The sequence below is a fragment of the Larus michahellis genome, chromosome 3 (genome assembly GCF_964199755.1).
Source record: "Larus michahellis chromosome 3, bLarMic1.1, whole genome shotgun sequence".
Classification (NCBI taxonomy): Eukaryota; Metazoa; Chordata; class Aves; order Charadriiformes; family Laridae; genus Larus; species Larus michahellis.
The window spans coordinates 108,896,682-108,916,286 of record NC_133898.1 but is presented as its reverse complement, the minus strand read 5'-3'; the positions used below and the strand labels follow the sequence as shown (position 1 = coordinate 108,916,286).

Here is a 19,605-nt window from a genome sequence, read left to right as displayed (position 1 = left end):
CTGCTAATTGAAGCAGAAGTAAGACGTTCATGTGTAAAGCTCTACTGACTGTGGAATGTGTGTGGGTACAGACTGGGATGAGAAGAACAATGCATAATAGTATTTGTACGAATAAAGTCCCTTTCTTGTGTAACTAGTCTGTAAAAGGAATTTCAATGTTATTAATGTTTTGCTATTCAGCTGGTTTTGGTTAATAGGTAAAGATATTTTACTTAGTAGTTCTTACCATATTCCCAGAAAAGTATTAGAGCGCACTTTTTGACAGTGTTACTCAGCAATTATGATCTTTTGATCATGACATTGGTATTTAAGTTGATAATTTGGAAAAAAAATAAGTGGCAGTCATTAATTAGGCAAATTATGCTGTTGCTCTAGTAGTCAGCCCCCAGATGGGTTTCCAGTGTTAGAAGAGACATTGCTTGCGCTGGATCCAATTGACTAATTAGTGTGTTCTGCTAGTGGTAATGTAGCAGAGCAGAAACAAGCATTTGTGCAGCACATTGTGCCTTTCTTTTCCGTAAGTAAAATGGTGCTGAGCGAGGTGGAATGACAAAGATAATGATGCAGCAAACGTACAAGGACGTAATGGTGTTCGAGGTGGCAGGCAGGCCTAGCTTGAGAGGAATAGAGTGGGGCCTGCTTACGTGTCCACAAAGAAGACGACAGCAAGGAAATTGGCTGTGCCGTTCCTTGCTGCTATCTCTGTGTGTGTATGTTTTAATGAGTTGGCTAGGGTCACTTCTGAGTCCTTACGGATGTGACCTGAGCAGAGAGAGTGGAAATTTAATACTAGCTTTATCAGATAAAGGATGCATTACTTCTGGTCTGAAATACTCATTTCCTCATATGATTCTCTTTTTAGCTGCCTCTGCTGCTTTGAATACTTAGTTCACATTAAAGTGCTGTACAAGCTGGCACTGTTTCACCAATATGTTCTCTGACATTTACTGTAAAGACTTGTGAGGGTGTGCATTGTTTTTGTACTGATAATCGATTGCGGCAGCTCCAGGTACTCACTCAGCCTGACTTTTATAGTGCTATTGCTGTATAGGTCTGCAGCTTCCCTCTCCTGCTTGGCTACTTCTGGTGCCAAAAGCACTTTGCCATGTGAACGTTGCATTTTGTCACCAAAGCTGTGCTCGTGGAAGTTTAATCACGGGCTTACACCAAGGGGGGGAAAAATATACCTGAGAAAGGACTGATTTTGTAGAAGGCAGAGGGCTGACTTTCCAACATTTCTGCATCATGCAGTTCTGCGGTCAGGATCTTTTAAGAGTAAATCAAGGTGATAACTACAATAACCTTGAAAAGAAGCCATGCAGGCAAACTACGAAAGTACAGAGAAGTGGTTGCACAGAGTAGACATAGAGTAGAGCATCTAACATCGGCTTGATCATCTTGTCTTGTGGGTCATATTTACAGGAAGAAAGTGTATCCTGGAAAGCAGCAGTAGCCTTGCTTAGGAGTCATAGGAAATAAATATGAAAAAAATTAGGAGGCTTTGGGATGAGGTAGCTGAGACTGGTGGTTATGTTGTAGAGTGCTGACCAGGCTGCAGCTGGACATTGAATATGGAGATTGTCCGATGCTTAGCTCTTCCGTTTTTCTCAGCAGCGTATTGTTTCCAGTATCACCGTGACACTGGCTGAGGACAAGTTTGAGGACCTGTTTTAGTCCCAAGCAATGTGCTGCCCAAGGCTGAAGGAGCCTAACGTGTGTTCTAATTCACAGTAATTTATTCTTGTATTATCATTGCCTTTTTACCTTACATAATTATTTTCATAATTATTTTTTTACCTCTGGAGGCTGTTTTGCATATTCACGAGTGCAAATCAATCTGTTCTTTTATTTTCCTAGCCATCCTAATACTTTTTGTTTGCCACTTTTCCCCTCTTGAATTCCTTTTTCTTAAATGTTGGCGGCCTAGAGCTGTACATAGTATTTCATATAAAGTCTTCTCAGTACCTTGTACTACACCAGTGTTTCCTTTCCTCCACTGGAAATAGCTCTGCTTTCCGATGAAGGTTGCGTTTGCCTTTCATGGCTGCATGAGCTTAGTGCTTCGTGATCCTCCCCTGACAGTGAATTCATCCAAGTTTTTCCCTTCCTCAGCTTCAGTATGAGCACAGCGAAATAACCAGAAGTGGGAATTTTGTGTTATAGAAATAACTTGTGCATATTACTCTACAGGGGGGCTGGTGCCCAGGCACCGGGAGCGGGGGCTGCGGGGTGGCCTCTCTGAGGAGAGGCCGGGGCTGCCCCGGGCCGGACACAGCCGGTTCCAGCCGGCTCCGACCCACCACAGGGCACGGCTGAGACCTGAAGCCAAGATGGTGGCATCTCTGTGGAAAATGTATTTAAGAATGGGCAAAAACATGACACGGGCGAAGTGAGGAGTGAGGAAAAAAGTGAGAGGCACAGCCCTGCAGAGAGGGAGGTGAGAGGAAGATGGAGGGGAGGAGGAGGTGCTCCAGGCGCTGGAGCAGAGATTCCCCTGCAGCCTCTGGAGGAGCCCAGGCAGGAGCAGGTTTATCCTGAAGGATTGCAGCCTGCAGGAAGGACCCACGCTGGAGCAAGGGAGAAATGCGAGGAGGAAGGAGTGGCAGAGATTAGCTGTTACGGACTGACCGCAGCCCCCACTCCCCATCCCACCGTGCCCCTCGGGGTGCGGGAGGCAGAGGGATCGGGAATGAAGGAGTGAAGCTGAGCCTGGGAAGAAGGGGGAGGAAGTGTTTTTACTTTTGTCTTTGTTTCTCACCATCCTACTCTAATTTTAATTGGCAATAAATGAAATTTCCCCGAGTCAAGTCTCTCTCTCCCATGAGAGTAGTTGCCCTGTCTTCATTTTGACCCACGAGCTTTCCATCTTATTTTGTGTCCCCATCCTGTTGAGGAGAGGGAGCGAGAGCACGGCTGGGTGGGGGTCTGGCTGCTGGCCAAGGTCAACCCACCACAATATGTTAAGACGTCAGCCATACTATCGTTCATGTGCTACCCATGACAATGAGGATTTGGTGTAACAAGGACTCCGGTGCTGAGGAATATTAAAATTTAGGGAAATTTGTACCTAGCCTGTCTGAATTGGCAGCCTGAGAATTTGACTTGCAAAGGCTCCTTGTAAGTTTTTAATGGCGCTCATGAAAGAGGTTCTAGTGCTGGTAAAACATCACAGTATTATAAAACTCAGTTGTCAGGTTTGTACTGGTATGCTCAGAGTTGACAGGCTGTGTCCCAGTAGTGGTGCTGGTGCTTCATGGAGAACTGGAAGACAGGCCAGCAGCAGGCGTCATATCAGAATGTAAATGCGCAATGCTTTTATTAAACCAAATGTTATTTTGATGTTAATAGTCTGAATTTAAGAAAGCTGTGTGGTTTGCCTTTAAAAAATCTATTTATATATGTATATATAAAAATAAAGTATCACCACTAAACCTTGTTTGGTAAGGGAAGTGAAGGGGACCTGTAACTTTACAAGGATCCAGCATGAGTTCTGCAGATGCTCAAGTTAAGCGAGGCCGTTGGATGTTCTGGCTTTGAGTGGTTTCCAAAGGATTGCAGTGAGCAGATGACAATACTGTCTTTGTGGGGGACACGGCTGAGAACAACAGGAGAAATAATTTCTGCATTTCCAGTCGGTGAAAACTCCCTAAGAGAAAGTGCTAGCTATGTCAAGTGGTAAACAGGAAGAAACTTAGAAAACCAGGCTTCACTGGAGAACTTGGTAACCTAAGTTTTAGTTATCTTGTTCAAATTTCATGCAACTTTTTGGAAAGCAAGCCACAGGAAGGATGTTGTATGTCCTTAAGTGTCCTAAAATTGAAGTCTGCACTCAAACACACCACTTTCCAGGGAGACAAAAAAGGGGTCCCTTCTCCACAGCATTGCGTCGCATGGGGCCAGGACACTGTCATTGTGCATGTACCACCAGTAAAAATAATTTAAACATCATCATCTTAGGATCTGGTTATGAAAAACATCATGTTAACTCTGGAGATAGCCATTATCTTCACTGTAATTGTCGACAATTAATTATGGATAGATAAATAATTAATTTGTGATTGCAGTGATGAGATTATGCCTGCTAATAGGATGTTGCCTTAGAAAATAGTAGGAAGAGTGGAAGTTATTTTGGAAGTTACTTTTGCTTTTTATAAGTTGAACTGATACTGTTGAATTTGTCCAACAAGGTTTCCACAGTGACTTTTTATTGGAATTAGAGAAGAATATTTAAATGTGGTCACCAGAATCAAAGAACTTTGTTCTCAAAGATCAAAAGCGTTCCGAAAAGGACTACAGGAAGGAATTGAAGTTTGTCTCTCTAACAGTGAAAGGAGAAATTAATGCACATGAATAATGAGTTTGCTGCCAAAAGGAGAAGGATATTGCTAGTAAATGATATTTTTAACCATGGAGTTGAGCTAGTTGCACTTGGTCTAGATATGTCTAGATACGCACTTAGTCTAGATGTGCACCCTCAGCAAGTTTGCAGACAACGCCAAGCTGAGTGGTGCGGTTGACATGCCTGAGGGATGGGATGCCATCCAGAGGGACCTGGATAAGCTCAAGAAGCGGGCCCACATGAATGTCATGAGGTTCAACAAGGCCAAGTGCAGGGTCCTGCACCTGAGTCAGGGCAACTCCCAGTGTCAATACAGGCTGGAGAATGAAGGGATTGAGAGAAGCCCTGAGGAGAAGGACTTGGGGGTACTGGTGGATGAAAAGCTGGACATGAGCTGACGATGTGTGCTCACAGACCAGAAGGCCAACCGCATCCTGGGCTGCATCGAAAGCAGTGTGGCCAGCAGGTCGAGGGAGGTGATTCTGCCCCTCTACTCTGCTCTGGTGAGACCCCACCTGGAGTACTGCATCCAGCTCTGGAGCCCTCAGCACATGAAGGACATGGACCTGTTAGAGTGTGTCCAGAGGAGGGCCACGAAGATGATCAGAGGGCTGGGGCACCTCTCCTATGAGGACAGACTGAGAGAGTTGAGGTTGTTCAACCTGGAGAAGAGAAAGCTCTGGGGAGACCTTATAGTGGCCTTCCAGTATCTGAAGGGGGCCCACAGGAAAGATACGGAGGGACTTTTTACAAGGGCATGTAGTGAGAGGATGAAGGCTAACAGCTTCACACTGGAAGAGGGTAGATTTAGATTATATAGTAGGAAGAAATTCTTTACTGTAAGGGTGGTGAGACACTGGAACAGAACAGGTTGCCCACAGAAGCTGTGGATGCCTCATCCCTGGAAACATTCAAGGCCAGATTGGACGGGGCTTTGAGCAACATGGTCTAGTTGAAGATGTCCCTGCTCATTGCAGTGGGGTTGGACTAGGTGACCTTTAAACGTACATTCCAACCCAAACTCTTCCATGATTCTATGTGTTTGTTCTTTAACGTGGCCTCTAATGATAAGCAGTTATTAAACAGTCTGCCAAAGACTGATTCCCTGCCATTTCAGCTCCTGAAACGATAGCTGAATGTGAGTGAAGGGCAACATATTTAAAAAATTACAGAAACAAGAGGATAGAGTGGTCTCTGCTGGAAACTGAACTGAATGCCATAATGGTGTACCTGGCTGTAACCTTTATGTATGACCCAATTTTCTCTTATTTTCTTTCTTATGTAGAGGCTATAGAGATATGTGAGAAATGTTTTAAGTCCACACTGTGCATCAAAAAGAAATAACTTTGTGAAAATGGAAACATTTTTGAAAGTAATACTTTTAAATACTTTGTTTGTAGTTCAGTTTGTATGACCTCACACGAAGACATGGGATAGTTGTGAATGTTTGTTGTTAAATTATAGAGAAATTAGAAATGTAGGAAAGAATGGATTAAGCAGCTGTCTTTGGAAATGCCACCATTTTCTACTAACATTTTCATGTAATGATAATGAATTTACTGTATCTGGGTGTATTTCGTCACTGGCTGTAGCATGAATGCACTTAAATAGGTAAGGATCACCGCTGGATGATGGGTGGATCTTTGTACAACATTTAGCTTCAAGTTTCCATACTCGAAAGTGGTCCAAAGATTTCAAATAATATTTAGCAATATTAAATATTTGTAATCGCTATCATAGAATCATAGAATGGTTCGGGTTGGAAGGGACCTGAAAGATCATCTAGTTCCAACCCCCCTGCTGTGGCGGGGACATCCAGCCTGGCCTTGAACACTTCCAGGGATGGGGCATCCACAGCTTCCCGGGGCGACCGGTTCCAGTGCCTCACCACCCTCAGAGTAAAGAATTTCTTCCTAATATCTAATCTAAATCTCTCCCTTTTCAGTTTAAAACCATCACTCCTCGTCTTACCGCTCCACTCTTTGATAGAGCCCCTCCCCATCTTTCCTGTAGGCCCCCTTTAGGTCCTGAAATATCGAGGACTCTGTAATGTATTTAAGGACTTACCGTGTACTTTCATCCAAGCGTGGCAGATGTGCGCGTGGATATATCGTAACGCGCACACCTTCAACATAATTGCATCTGTAAAGCCTTTTCCCCCCCAGTTTTATGGAAGGGGCGCGCTCAGCCCCGGCTCGTACTGGAGCGGTTGGCGCTACCTGCGGGATGCGCTCTGCGTCCCGGCGTGACACGGGCTCCCAGCGGCCGCCTTGGCCAGCGCTGTCTGCGGTGATGCCGCCAGGAACGCCGCACGGGAAGGACGAGCGACGAGCGCAGCCGTTCCCGCCGGAGCCCCCGGGGGTGACAGCCCCCGCCCCGCCGGCGGTGTCACGTGGGGCGGCAGGAATGCGGCGGGGGTCCCGCGCGGGGGGGGAGGTGACATGGGGCGCGACGGCCGCCAGCCCCGCCCCGCCGCGACTGGCGGGCGGCTGCGCCAACCGGCGGGCGGCGGGGCCTCGCGCTGCCCCAATGGCGGCGGGCGCTGTCCGAAAGGCCCGGCAGCGGGCGGGGCGCGGCGGCCCCGGGGAGGCGGTAACGGCGGCGGGGGCGGGCGGCGCCCCGCTGGGACTCGGGAGCTCCGCTCGGCGGCGAGTGCGCGCTCGGTCGGCGGCAGCCCCCGGGACGGTGTGTGTGTGTGGGGGTGAGCGAGGTGTCTGGGGAGCGGAGTCCCGGCGGAGCGGGCCGGGCCGGGCGGCGGCCTCGGAGCTCTTGGCGGCGGAGGAGGAGGAGGTGGGTGTTCCCGCCACGGTTGCAGCCGGCGGGGTCCCCGCTCCGGCGTTCAGTCACGGAAAGTTTCGTCTTTGGGAGGCTGGGCTCGGTGTTCCGTGAGGAGACACCCCTCCTGCCCGCGTCCCGCCGTCCCCGGGGCGCCGGGGGGTCCCTCCGGGGCAGCGGGTGGCGACCGGGAATCTCTGCCCGCCGCGGTGGCAGAGAGGAATAACCCGTGTATTTTTTTTAATGTATTATTAAATAGGTTCTGCCTGCGTAACGCGGCTTGGCGAGGTGCCGTACGCGGGTGCAAGGGATCGTTAATAGGCGCGTTTGCTTCTTTTCCAAACTTCCAGCTCTTGATCCGTGGTGAAGTTTCTCCCCCCGCCCCCCACCCCTCAAGGTTCTCGCCGGGGTGTTGCTGTCGTGTGAGCCGCCTCCCGTTCCTGGGCTCCGGCGGCTGCCCGGCTCCCGCGCCCCTCGCCGCCTCGTCAGGTGCGGACAAGGCTATTGGAAATCCCAGCTCCCAGGGGGACTGGAGTTTCTTTCCTTCTTAAAAACTGTGTTCAACACCAGCTCTGCAGTTGGCATCTGCAATGAAATTGGCTTTCTTGAAACAGGAAAAATATTTTGGCGTGTAACTGCTGTCCGTTTCTGTATTTTTTTTTTTTTTCCAAAGGAGGTTTTAAAACTGTCTTTGGTTTCTTTGCAATTAACACTTTAACTATTGGAGGAGTTACATAGTTAGTTGCTCGTGGTGATCCCATGTAGTTACTTTTGAAGGATGCCCTGTTCTTACAGGGTAAGGCAAGAACAGCTGTAGAAGATTGGGCAGCCATTCACCTGGGCGAGCAAGTGAGCTTTATCAGCAGGCAGAACCCCGTGCTTGGAAAGACAGCTATTAGTAATTTGCCCATAGCAAAGGCTTATTTTAAAGGCCTTTAGGTGGTGCTCGCATTTTTCCCCAAAAAGATTTTATCCGTTCAAAATTCCATCCTCTTTCATTCAAGTATTTGTTCAATCCTTTTTTTTTTTCCCCCCCAAAGCTACTAAGATCTGTCTTTTATCTTGTGCTAGCAGGTTTGCAGCTGTTTAATTGCAGCATTAAAAATATCTTCTTTTTTTCAATTGTGCAGTTTAACTGTTACCATAAAAAGATGTAGGGTTTGGTTTTTTGTGTGTTTGTGGTTTTTTTTTTTTTTGCATGAGTCAGGAAATAAGTAAGACTGACTGTTTAAAAGCTGTCTCATGCTGAATAAATACAGTGAGGATATACTGATGTATGTTTGTGACTATCGTTATTGTAAAGAAAATAAATGTTTTCCCAGAGCCTTTACTCTGCTTAGTGAGCCCTGGTGAGCAATCTGTTCTGCAGTAGAAATGAAGTATTACATTTTTTAAATTTTCTGTTGGTGCTCAGGAGATGGGGATTTATTGCCTGAACAAGGGATATGTTGGGCGCCTACAACTGCAAGCCCATTATTCAGGCAGGGATTCTGGCTCTTCAGCTGTTTTCTTCAATGGGCCCTTCATTCTTTTCATTTGGGTGACCTGCTTGATCTTGATAATCTGTCTGACTTGCTTTGTTTAATCCATCTAGTCTTTATTATTTTTTTTTCCACTGTCGGGCTTATAGCCCATGAACTAGTTACCTGTGTTTATCTGGTTGTGAACAGTAGTTCTTTAGTCAATACCTTGAAATCTGATATTTCTGAAGGCTTTGCAGTGAGATTTCAAGACTTTTATGATATAGTCTACAGATTTCTTAGCTTACCTGTGGTGTTGTACATGAGACGTGACCTACTACGTGAGAGGTATCTTGTGATGGGACAGGCACTGTGTGTCCAGTGCGTGGAGTTTTTGTGGCTGATACCCACAGGTAGATGTGGTGGGACAAAGAATTGTGGAAGCAGATAGGTGCTTGAGGAACGTGCTGGCCATCAGCTCCTGATGAGTGCCAGGACCTGACAGGATCCTCTGTATTTGGGATTCGTGAGTCCATACGCCACAGGATGTGGAGAGGAGCCCTAGTGCTGCGTGATGGGTGTGTGCAGGCTGGCATCGCAGCTCTGAGATACTGAGACCAAATGTGCAAGTCTCGGGCTGTTGGCTATGACAGGTCACTGGTGAGAACAGCAGAGTACCGGTGAGGCGGTTGCCTCCCTCTGTGCCCATGGGCAGGAGCCCTCTTCTGACCAGGAGCTGTGGTTACTCTCAGCAGGTAGGATACGGTTTTGCTCATCAGTAGACTGTGACAATCCTTTCCCAGAGCAGAATTCTGTGAAACAAGCTTTAGCATGTATTGAGATTAACTTTAAAAATCCCCGTTATTACATGAATAGTATTTAGATTCTCCTTTTTATTGTGATTGAAATTGAGGGTCTAGGTACCTCAGCATCTTCAGCATCTTCAGTGGGAATGTGCTGACTTACACTGGGTTGAAACACTAAGTCTAAACACTTAACTTTAGTCGTATGTCGCATATAAAAGGTTCTGATTATCCTAAACCTAGTAGCTGTATAGCATGTCTTTAAGATGTCTAGAATCCAGACTTCATAAGATACAGGATTAGTTTTGAGTAGGCTGAGTTTTTAATGTTGGATATCACAGCTTTTTTTTAAATGCTTTTGGAGTTTTTTAATGTCTTTCTATTTAAGTTTCTCTTCTTAACGGAGCTTTTTCTTTGTTTTTCTGTTTGTTTTCTTGGTTGTTATTTTATATGTACTCTTTTTTTTTTCCTCTTTTTTCTGGGACACTGCTGCTTGCTGCTGGGGAGGGATTGTCTTTTGTTTTCCATTTCTTTTACAGTTGAGAGTATTTAGTCTTAACATTAATAAATATGATATGAAAAAATCTCAACACCAGAGGAGTTTCTCTGTTGATTCTGAGCTGTTTAGGAGTCTGTGCATAGTTTATAAACATTTGAAGGAAGACAACAAGCCTGTCTAAAACCTGGAGGGCTATTGTCAAACTTCATAATTGTTCATGGAATTTAATGTGACTGGGAATAGTGCATTACTCATTGGTAAAACAGGAAGTCTATTAACTGCTTCTATATAAAGTAGAGATTATTTTTAGAATCTGTTGTAGAAAATTTACAAACTTTAGTCTATTTCTGAAGAAGCCAGGAAAGAAATCCTGCAATCCAGGAGGAGGAGGAGTAATTTTGATTCAGAATTTTGGATTAAAATTCGTATATTGTGCAGAGCTGCAGTCAGTTTATTCATGCATCTATAATACTACATTGCTCTCAGTTTTGTATGTGATGGAGAAATGAGCAGCGTGTAGTACTTATTTTTTTTATTTTTACGTATGTGGGATAATTTTCTTTCTGCTTCTGTAAAGTGACTTCCGTTTTACTTTTTTCTTTTTCTTTAATTATGTCTTTCCATTTTACAGTTTTAGTTTAGAAGCGTAGAAGGTATGTCACGGGCAATTGTCTTATGGCCTCTAAATTAAGGTCATTTTTGAAACTGTCTTTCCGTAAGTTCAGCTTCCTGATGGTTTTTTGAGCCTCAAGTGCATTTCTGTACTATCCTCGGATGCTTCACGTGGAATATCTATTGCAGCAGTTGTCCCTTAGAGAAACTTCCTATGGAGTTACAGCGTAAAATCAAACACACTGAACGCGATTGTCAAGCACGTCTTACTTTTTGAACGTTTTGTATGTTACAACAGGGCAATAAATGAGGCTTCATTGATAGCGGCATGAATTAGTCTTTCATTTCGTATATATTCTCCAAAAGCGAGCGAGGCATTTTTCATATCCAAGATCTTTTGTCAAAATCAGCATTCGTTACAGGTATTTTTTTCCACTCCTGTTCCTGTTTGTACAGAGTCTTTCTTGTTACTATGTCTGTTAGTGGAAAGTTAACATTGGTAAATTTGTTTCTGAATCTACTAGTTTGAAGAGTGGAAAAGCTGTAAGCCTGGGTGCTTGGAAATTATCAGGGATTCATAAACTGAAGGCTGAGGATTACTTTGGGAGACTGCAGGCATGTTATCAGGGGGAAGCGCTCTTTATGATGAGGAGGGGAGATACATGAGCAAGATAAATGAAAATTCTTATTATGGACCTATACAACTATGTCCTAATACTCTATTTGCACCTCTTTCTCAGTAATGTCATTGTGTGCGTATGTGGTTTGCGGAGAGCAGAATCTTGGGGCTCAAGGTCTGCCACATATCTGCGGAAGGAAACTACTGCATTATTAGTATCTTTTGAAATTTAGTCACTTGGATGTTTCCTTACAGTAGAGAATCTGAGTTTTAGTTGCATCAAAATACTTCAGATTATTTTGAAACCAGGGACTTGTAAAAGGACAAGTAGTTTATAAGGGAATGATGACAAGTAATACTAAACAGGATTTGAAAAATATGTTTTCGAACTAGTGTTTTTAGATCAAAAACTTGATTCATAGTTTATTCTGAATTGCCTGAATCAGCAAGACTGTGGGAAGTGGTGCATAACTGCACATCATTGATTCATGTCCTACATGTTCGCTGCTCAGTCAGGAAGCCTGAAGCTTAATGTCAAATGCGTGGGTGAAGCAGTTCACCAGAGCAAAATAAATTGTTCTACTTACGTGGTGCTGAATAGGGGCATTATCTCGTGAAAATCTGTTCCAGTGACTTACTGTACTGTACAATACTTGTTACTTGGGACTGAACCGTGAATACAGTCTATTAGGATCCAAGCTCAAGGTCAAACATTCACACTCACTTCTGTTCTGTAATCTCTTTTCTAGAAATGCTTTCAAATAGATTACGGAAATCACACGAATTTTTTTCCCCTCCTTAGAGTTACAGAATATACATCTAGAAATTTCAAGAAAGCATTAACATTATTTCCTCATCTGTAAAATGTGATCTTGAGTTATTGGGAAGTAAATAGCAATATCTAGGTCTCCTGCTAGGACCGCAGTGAGTCTTGAGCTTATGGCACTTGACTTTGTATTTTTTAACATTTTGAAGCATTCAGTGTCACATCCTCGGTATTCTTTTAGAAATTTATACATAATATTCATTGCTGTTGCAAACCATGGGCTGGCTAATTTGAGTCTTTAAAGCTTTGCTTTTGAACTAAAGAAGCTGGAGAAGGAAGGGGTCTACTCAGTCATTTGCAAATCAAGGAAAGAGTGAAGACTGCTCGTGTTAGGACTAGACACAGAGTTTACAATTCCACGGGAAACTGCCTTCCATTATACATGTTTTGAAGACAAGGGCTATTCCATGCAGGTGCTATAACTATTTTTCTTTCTTACTTTAGCTGATGTTTTAACAGCTGCATTACCTGATTTCTGATTTATTTGAATAAGATTTCGGTGTTTTAAAAAACAAATCAATGAAGTTTGTGTTATTTTATTTTTCTAGAGCGTGCATTATGACTCTAATTTATGATTAGAAATGTATTTCCATATTTTGCTCCAAATATTTTTTTCAGAAACACAGGAGCAAGAGTCTGTATTTATATTCTTAATAATTCATCAGGTGAAATAAATTTGTTCAGTTGGACACTTTTGTAACCGTCAGATCTCATTCATTGTCTGTGATGGGTTGTCCTCGATGAGAAACAGTGTGGTTACTTTTCCAAGGATGGTAGTACCCCAAAATTGAAAACGTTTAGGAGAAGTGTCTCCGTCAGGACCAGGTTTGCAGAAAGCGGTAGGAACTGAATCTTCAGGTCAGTGTATCATTTCACTTGTATCATTGGAAAGAGCTTCTGATGGAAATTTTCATCAGTTGTCATCCGTATCTTGAAAGACAACCTATGCTTGGTAAAACTAGGACTCATGGATTTAGTGTAAGTTTGACCAGTATTTTCTGCTTTTGGGGTGGATGTGCAGATTAAGTACAATTGGAGGAGAAAAAAATGCTTCGTTGACAGTATCCATAAAAAATATCTCCTCCCCTCCCCCCCATTTATTTATTTATTTTTCTCTTTTTGGAAGCTAAGATTCTTGTGTTTGGGGTTTTTTTTGGAAGCCAAGAACTTGATTTGATGTGGAATCAAAATGGTTTTCAAGAGGGGGAAGTTTCCCTGTGACAAAAATGCTGTATTTTACGTGTGAGATGTGAGGCTGATCAGAATTACTAGAGTGAATTACTATTTTGGTGCATTTTTTATATATAAAAAAATATAAATTCTCTGCATCATAATTCTAATTACATGTGTATTATAATAATATGTATGCAACTAAACCATACATAGATTTACATCACAATTGAAGTGTAATGCATCATGCAAGCATCTTTTCTGGCTTAAAAATAGAAATCTCCCTGAGGATGTTTCCAATTAAGGTTAATACTTGATCTCCAATATTGGAAGGGACTGATTTAGGTTATGTTTAAAAGAGGAAATTTCAGAAATAAGTTTACTTTACCAGATGAAGTTACTTAATTTGCTCTAAATTTGATTGCAATCCTGAAAAATGCTCTTAGTATTCATATATTTTTATTTTGCCTGGGTGCGCGACGTGGAAGACCGTAGCCTTGAACCAGCAACACAGTCATCTAGTTTGTGTGGCACAAAAACAAACAAACAAATCAGTCCTGACTAAAAGTATGTGATGCCAGCATGCACTTTTAATTCTTTAGATGCTTGCAATTCTTATGCTACACTCGAGTGCTGCTGGGATGGCCTCTAAAACCTGGGGTGATGCCCCTCTTTTTCCTTCGGGTATTCAAACAGTTGCTGGCACAAAAGGCAGGAGCAAAGGCTAATTCATTAAAAGTCAGGTGCCCTACGTGCGTGTTTGGGAACCTGTTGCCTTCGCTCGTTTTAATAATTTTTTTACCCATACTCGCTTTCAGTCCTTCAGTATTTGTAGGTCTTGTCTTTCCCGTCTGTAAATTAAGTGTAGTGCTACAGAGCTTAATAAAATCATATGTTTGTGTTGAGTTCAGCAAGGTCTTTTACAGAATGTCATTATGTTCAGGGTGGGTGTACTGCTAGATGGGTGAAAAACTGGTGGGATAGTTGGGTTTGGAGGTGGCTAGTTGGCTTATCTGGAGGCTAGTAACCAGTGGAGTGCTCCAGCTGTCTGTTGTAGGACATGCCCTGTTGAATGTTATATGTGACTTGGGAGGCGACCAGCCCTAGTTCACGAAGTTTGCAGATGATGCCAAACTGGGGTTAGGGGTGAGCAGTGGATGTGCTTGACATCAGGGCTAGCATTCAGAGGGACCTGAGCAGGTTGGAGGAGCTGGCTGGCAGGAACTTTCTGATATTCAGCAAGGATGAGGGCAAGGTTGTGCACGTGCGAAGGAAGAGCTCCTTCGAAGGGAAGGGTTGCCCTTCACTCAGGGCTTGTCAGACCACACCTAGGGTATTGCATCCAGCTTTATGTCCACACCCCTCCCCGCCCCAGTTCGAGAAAGATGTGGATAAACTGGAGCAAGTTCAGCACGAGGCCACCACGGTGTCAGGGAGCTGCAGCACTGCCCTGGAGGAGAGAGGCTGAGAGACATGGACTTGGCCAGCCTGGAGAAGAGATGCTTCATGGGGGCCTAATGGCAGCCTGCCCCCATCTGCTGGCAGGTTATCAAGAAGGTGGCAGGACAACAGGCAATGGTCATAAACTGAAGTAAGGGTGGTTCTAACCAGGTATAAGGGCAATATTTTTCTCTAGGAGGACAACTAAGCAGGAGAACAGGTTGCCTGGCAGGGTTGTGCAGTCTCTGTCTTTGGAGGTTTTCAGGATCCCAGCAGATAAAGCAGCCTGGTCTCACCTGATAGGTGACCTGGCTTTGAGCAGCAGGTTGGACTACATGACTCCTAAGATACCTGCCAACCTGACCAGGTCTATGAATCAGTGATTCTGTATTTTGCCTTGCAAGAATAATCTGCCCTTAGAGGGGAAGAATATAAATATTAAAAAATGCATAATGCTTTCTGCTTGCACTGTGGATCGGAGCCCTCAGACAAATCTGCAAATGCAGTCTTTGCTTTCTTCCTCTTTTGCTCTCCCGCAGGTGATGTACTGGGCAGGAGTCTGCTGTAGGTGTGAAGGTTGTAAATAGGTTGTAAATAATACCCTTTAAAAAGGAGAATCAGAATACCAATCTTCAGCCATGTTCTCAGGGTGTCTCTGTAGATTGCTGCTCTTTCAGGGCTGGCTGCCGTGTTGTTCTCTAGCTTTTAGCAGGACACTGCTTGGTGCAAGAAAGGGTGGCAGAAAAAGAAGTGAAGTATTTTTTGGGGAAGTGGATTCTACATGCAGTCTGAAAAATGTGCATCTCTGCGGATCTGACCTTGTTTGTGTTGCAGCTGGTAGTAGAATTTCCCCAGATTTAACTGAGCCAGGAACTGGGCTTCATATTTATTTTCTACTTGAACCTATGCAGTTCCTTATTATTCCATTGCTTATGATTTAGGTAATTTTCTTCGATAAATTTAAGAATAAAATTAGTACAGTGTAGAACTGTTAGCTATTAATAAAACCAAATATACATTAAAAGAAATAATGATCCAGTCTTGATACAGCCTCCTCCTATGGCTTACAGCATGTGATGGTAAGCTTTCATAATATAAATGCCTGCTCCATTCACTCCCACTGTAGTATAAAAACATTTTTTTTCAAAAAACAAAAAAGTCTACAGTCTGTGTTTCTTAGGAATAGTCTTGTATGGATAACAAATTCTGCTATCCATTTTTATTTTTTCTGTGTAACAGAGTCATCTTAAGGTACTTAAAAAAAAAAAAAAAAAGGAAATTAACCTTCTTTCTTCTACATTCTTTTTTCTCCTTGCTTTTCTGCACTCTCAAAACAGTCTATGTATCAAATTTCAGCAAGATTTACTTCCCAGCGGGAGTTCTGTAGTTATAGGTGGAAGAAGACTCAATTAGGCATTACGCAGCAATATTCAGTAAGTGATGTGGACACAAGAGGATTTTAAACATTCATGGGCTTTGTCTTCACAGGTTTGTGGGTTTTTTAAAAATTTTTTATAACTTAATTTTCAGGCTTTCAGGTTTTCTCAGAGAAGTTGCTTTGTAGCTTGCCTGCACTGAGCTTTCTCCGTGAGTTACAGTTCCTTGGAAATCAATCTCCTCGTTTCATCTTTTCTATTTTCTATTAAAAAATGCTCACTGGCTCATTCTTTCCGCGCCATTAAGAATGAAGAATCCTGATGTCGCTGCGGTTATAGTGCATACTCCTTAACGAGAAGGAATGTCACCTTTACAGTTCTTAGGGTGGTAGAGCTGGACAACTTGGCTGCGTGTGCCTCTTGGGTGCTCAGGGGACGGGTACTGTGCCACCAGGTATGAACGCTGTGCTGCCTTGTTGTCTTGGGTGGGTCTGCATTGGTCCTGTTTCTGTTGCCTTCTGACTTCAGAAGGAGTTACTGGAGGTAACGAGAGGGGAAACTGAGTCACAGAGAGGAGCACTGACTTTCTTCTGTAGTCTTTGTACAAGTATAAAGGTGACTCATTTTTTTGGTAAAACGGCTGTTTCCCATGGAATCAGAATTTGTCTCATGGATGCCAGGTCACCGGCCTTTATTATAAAGGTGTTAGTGCTCTGAGATTGTAAGGTCTGCTGTGGGACACTGCAGACTTCCACCTCCTTCCATACCAGCTTTCATGGATGAAGGTGAACGCTCTTGGTGGAAAACTTGAAGTACTAGAGTAGAATATTTCAGTTGGAAGGGACCTATGGCAATCATTTAGTCCAACTGCCTGACTACTTTCAGGGCTGACTGAAAGTTAAAGCATGGTATTAAGGGCATTGTCCAAATGCCTCTTAAACACTGCCAGGCTTGAGGCATCAATGACCTGTCTAGGAAGCCTGTTCCAGTGTTTGGTCACCCTCTCAGTAAAGAAATGTTTCCTAATATCTAGTCTGAACCTTCCTTGACTCAATGTTGGAACCACTCCCATGTGTCCTGTCCCTGGATACCAGGAAGAAGAGTTCAGCACCTCCCTCTCTGTGTCCACTCCTCAGGAAGCTGTAGAGAGCAATGAGGTCGCCCCTCAGTCTCCTTTTCTCCAAACTAGACAAATCCAGAGACCTTAGCTGCTGCTTATAGATTGTTCATTCCAGCACTCTGGGAATTAGTGCTGGGGGCTGTCCTTGGGGATCATTTCACACCTGGCCAATTCTGGTTTCTGGTGCAAGTGCCATTTGAGATCTGACTGTGACTGCTTCCGCTGCATGGGACTTCTCTGCATGAGAAACATCGCCCAGGAGCATCTGATTTTGTTGTGGTACTTTAATTATATTTTCTTAAATATCGATTTAAGACTTAGAAATCTTTACAGACTTGGTGAGGCCTAAGTATATTGCAGTGTATTAAGGGATCTGAATTTTTTTTTCTTTCAAAATACATGCAAAATACAAACTTAGAAAGTTACTAGCTAAACTGCTGGAATAAAAGTATGCTGCCCTGCTACAAATCAGGGGTTTTTTTAACTGCTGTAGTCTCTCAGGCTTGGAATGTTTTCTTGATGTGGGTTTGCTCAGATAGATTGGTTCGATGACTAACCTGCTATAGGCAGACAATTAAACTGGGAACTTGCAAAGTTGGAAAGCTGTCTTTCCTCTTCCACTCAGTAAACATGAATAAGAGCTGCCTGTTCCTCCTAACAGTTTGACAGGAAAGGATCAGGGGAAAACAGCAAGAAGCAGACAGGGGAAGTGAGGGCCAGAATGGGTAACCTGCCTCTCATAAAAGTGTCTGGGAGCTCCTTGGCGCCGCTCTTGGCATTGCCTGTGCGTTGTGTACATATGGGAAATGTGGAGGAAGAAATGGAAAGGAAGGAGGCAATCTGTAGACCACCACTGGCAATCTGTAGACCACCACCGTGGTCCACACCAGCCACTGCTACCTCTTTACCCTCAGCTGAAGGAAAGAAGGTGGTGAGCACTGAGTCGGTCAGCTGGAAGCCAATGGGAGATCTTTGGGGTAGGCCACTTCAAGAGCTGCTGTTTCTCCCTGTGTTTCCGTGATTGCTGTGGAGCCTGGAAGGGGGCAGTTTGAGTCATTAACTAGAGGTTATACTGTGTTTGAGACATCAGTTTTAAGGGGAGAAAAGCTCCATATCTTGATAACCTTTGTGTCATGTCATGGAATCACAGAATGGTTAGATTTGGAAGGGACCTTAAAGAACATCTAGTTCCAACCCCCCTGCCATGGGCAGGGACACCTCCCACTAGACCAGGCTGCTCAAAGCCCCATCCAGCCTGGCCTTGAACACTTCCAGGGATGGGGCATCCACAACTTCCCTGGGCAACCTGTTCCAGTGCCTCACCACACTCTCAGTAAAGAATTTCTTCCTGATATCTAATCTAAATTTCCACTCTTTCAGTTTGAAACTGTTACCACTCGTCCTATCGCTCCACTCCCTGATGAAGAGTCCCTCCCCATCTTTCCTGTAGGCCCCCTTTAGGTACTGGAAGGCCGCTATGTCCAGTACATCAGGGCAGTTGTTCAATTGTTTAGACTCATAATTTTATAATGTAATATGCATGAATATAATAGCTTATGTATTTCACTTTTGATAGGTTATTTTTTTTCCCCAATTGGAATTTTTAAATACCTTTGGAACAAAATTTTGGTATTCCGTGCCTTAAAAGCACATAGTTTTTCGGTTTCTTAAATAGTTTTATGTTAAACTACATAATATATACTCAGTGGTCATGATGTTGCATCTGGAATACAGTGTTTGGTGTGGGGCCCAGTGTAAGGGAGGGAGTGGCAAACTGGAGTGAGTCCAACGAAGGCCACTGCCATGGTTGGGGGTGGGAACAGGTCAGGAGAGGCTGAGGGAACCAGCTTTGTGTCCTTGTGAGAAGAAAGGACTGAGGGGAATTGAATTGCAGCCCTCTGTTCCCTAAGGCGGGGTTGGAGAGAAGACGGAGCCAGGGTTTTTTCAGAGGTGCACAGCAGGACAGTGAGAGGCAATGGCTGAAAGCTGCTGCGAGCGTAGTTCCAGCTGGGCATAAGGCAAAAAACTCTTCCTGGGGGGGCTGGTTAAGCACAGGAGGAGGCTGCCCCTGAAGTGGTGAAACCTCCGCCTTCGGGGGGGCTTCAGAACTTGGGTGGAAAAGGCCCTGAGCAACCTCATCTAATTTTGAAGACACCTGTCCTACGTGTATGAGAGAACATTCAGAGGTCCCTTTCAGCATCATTTGAGCTGTGATTTCCATGATGGTTGTTTGAACGCATGTGTATCCTGTGTGGCGTGTAACTCTGTTAGCAGCAGAATCAATGGAGGCACCATTGAGCTACCAATGCACTGTGCCCTATGCTGGTCGCCGAATTAAATCACCTGACTTAATCTTGATTTAAACATCTTTGACTTGAGTTAGTTCCCCTGCCTCTCAACAGAAGAGTGAAAAACATCTTTGTAACACGGTGCTGCTAGAGGTTGTTACATGAACGTGCCATCTACTACATAGAATGGCAATTATTTTATTTTTATGGAGGGTATTACTGGAAGGTACCATACACAAGCTCTCTTTGCTCCTGCAATGTTTTTCTCAGAATCTAAA

The 19,605-nt window shown here is 43.9% G+C and overlaps 1 protein-coding gene across 3 annotated transcripts in view; it reads left to right on the top strand.

Moving 5' to 3' along the window:
- Positions 1-6,930: 6,930 nt before the first annotated feature.
- ARHGEF10 (Rho guanine nucleotide exchange factor 10) overlaps positions 6,931-19,605 on the top strand; it is a 121,347-nt gene continuing 108,672 nt past the window's right edge. Inside the window, exon 1 of one of the 3 annotated variants that reach the window (XM_074581661.1) lies at positions 6,931-7,129. The gene's annotated coding sequence lies outside the window, so the exon portion shown is untranslated. The remainder of the gene's footprint in view (positions 7,130-19,605) is intronic. The other 2 variants (XM_074581659.1, XM_074581660.1) reach the window with 2 other exon arrangements.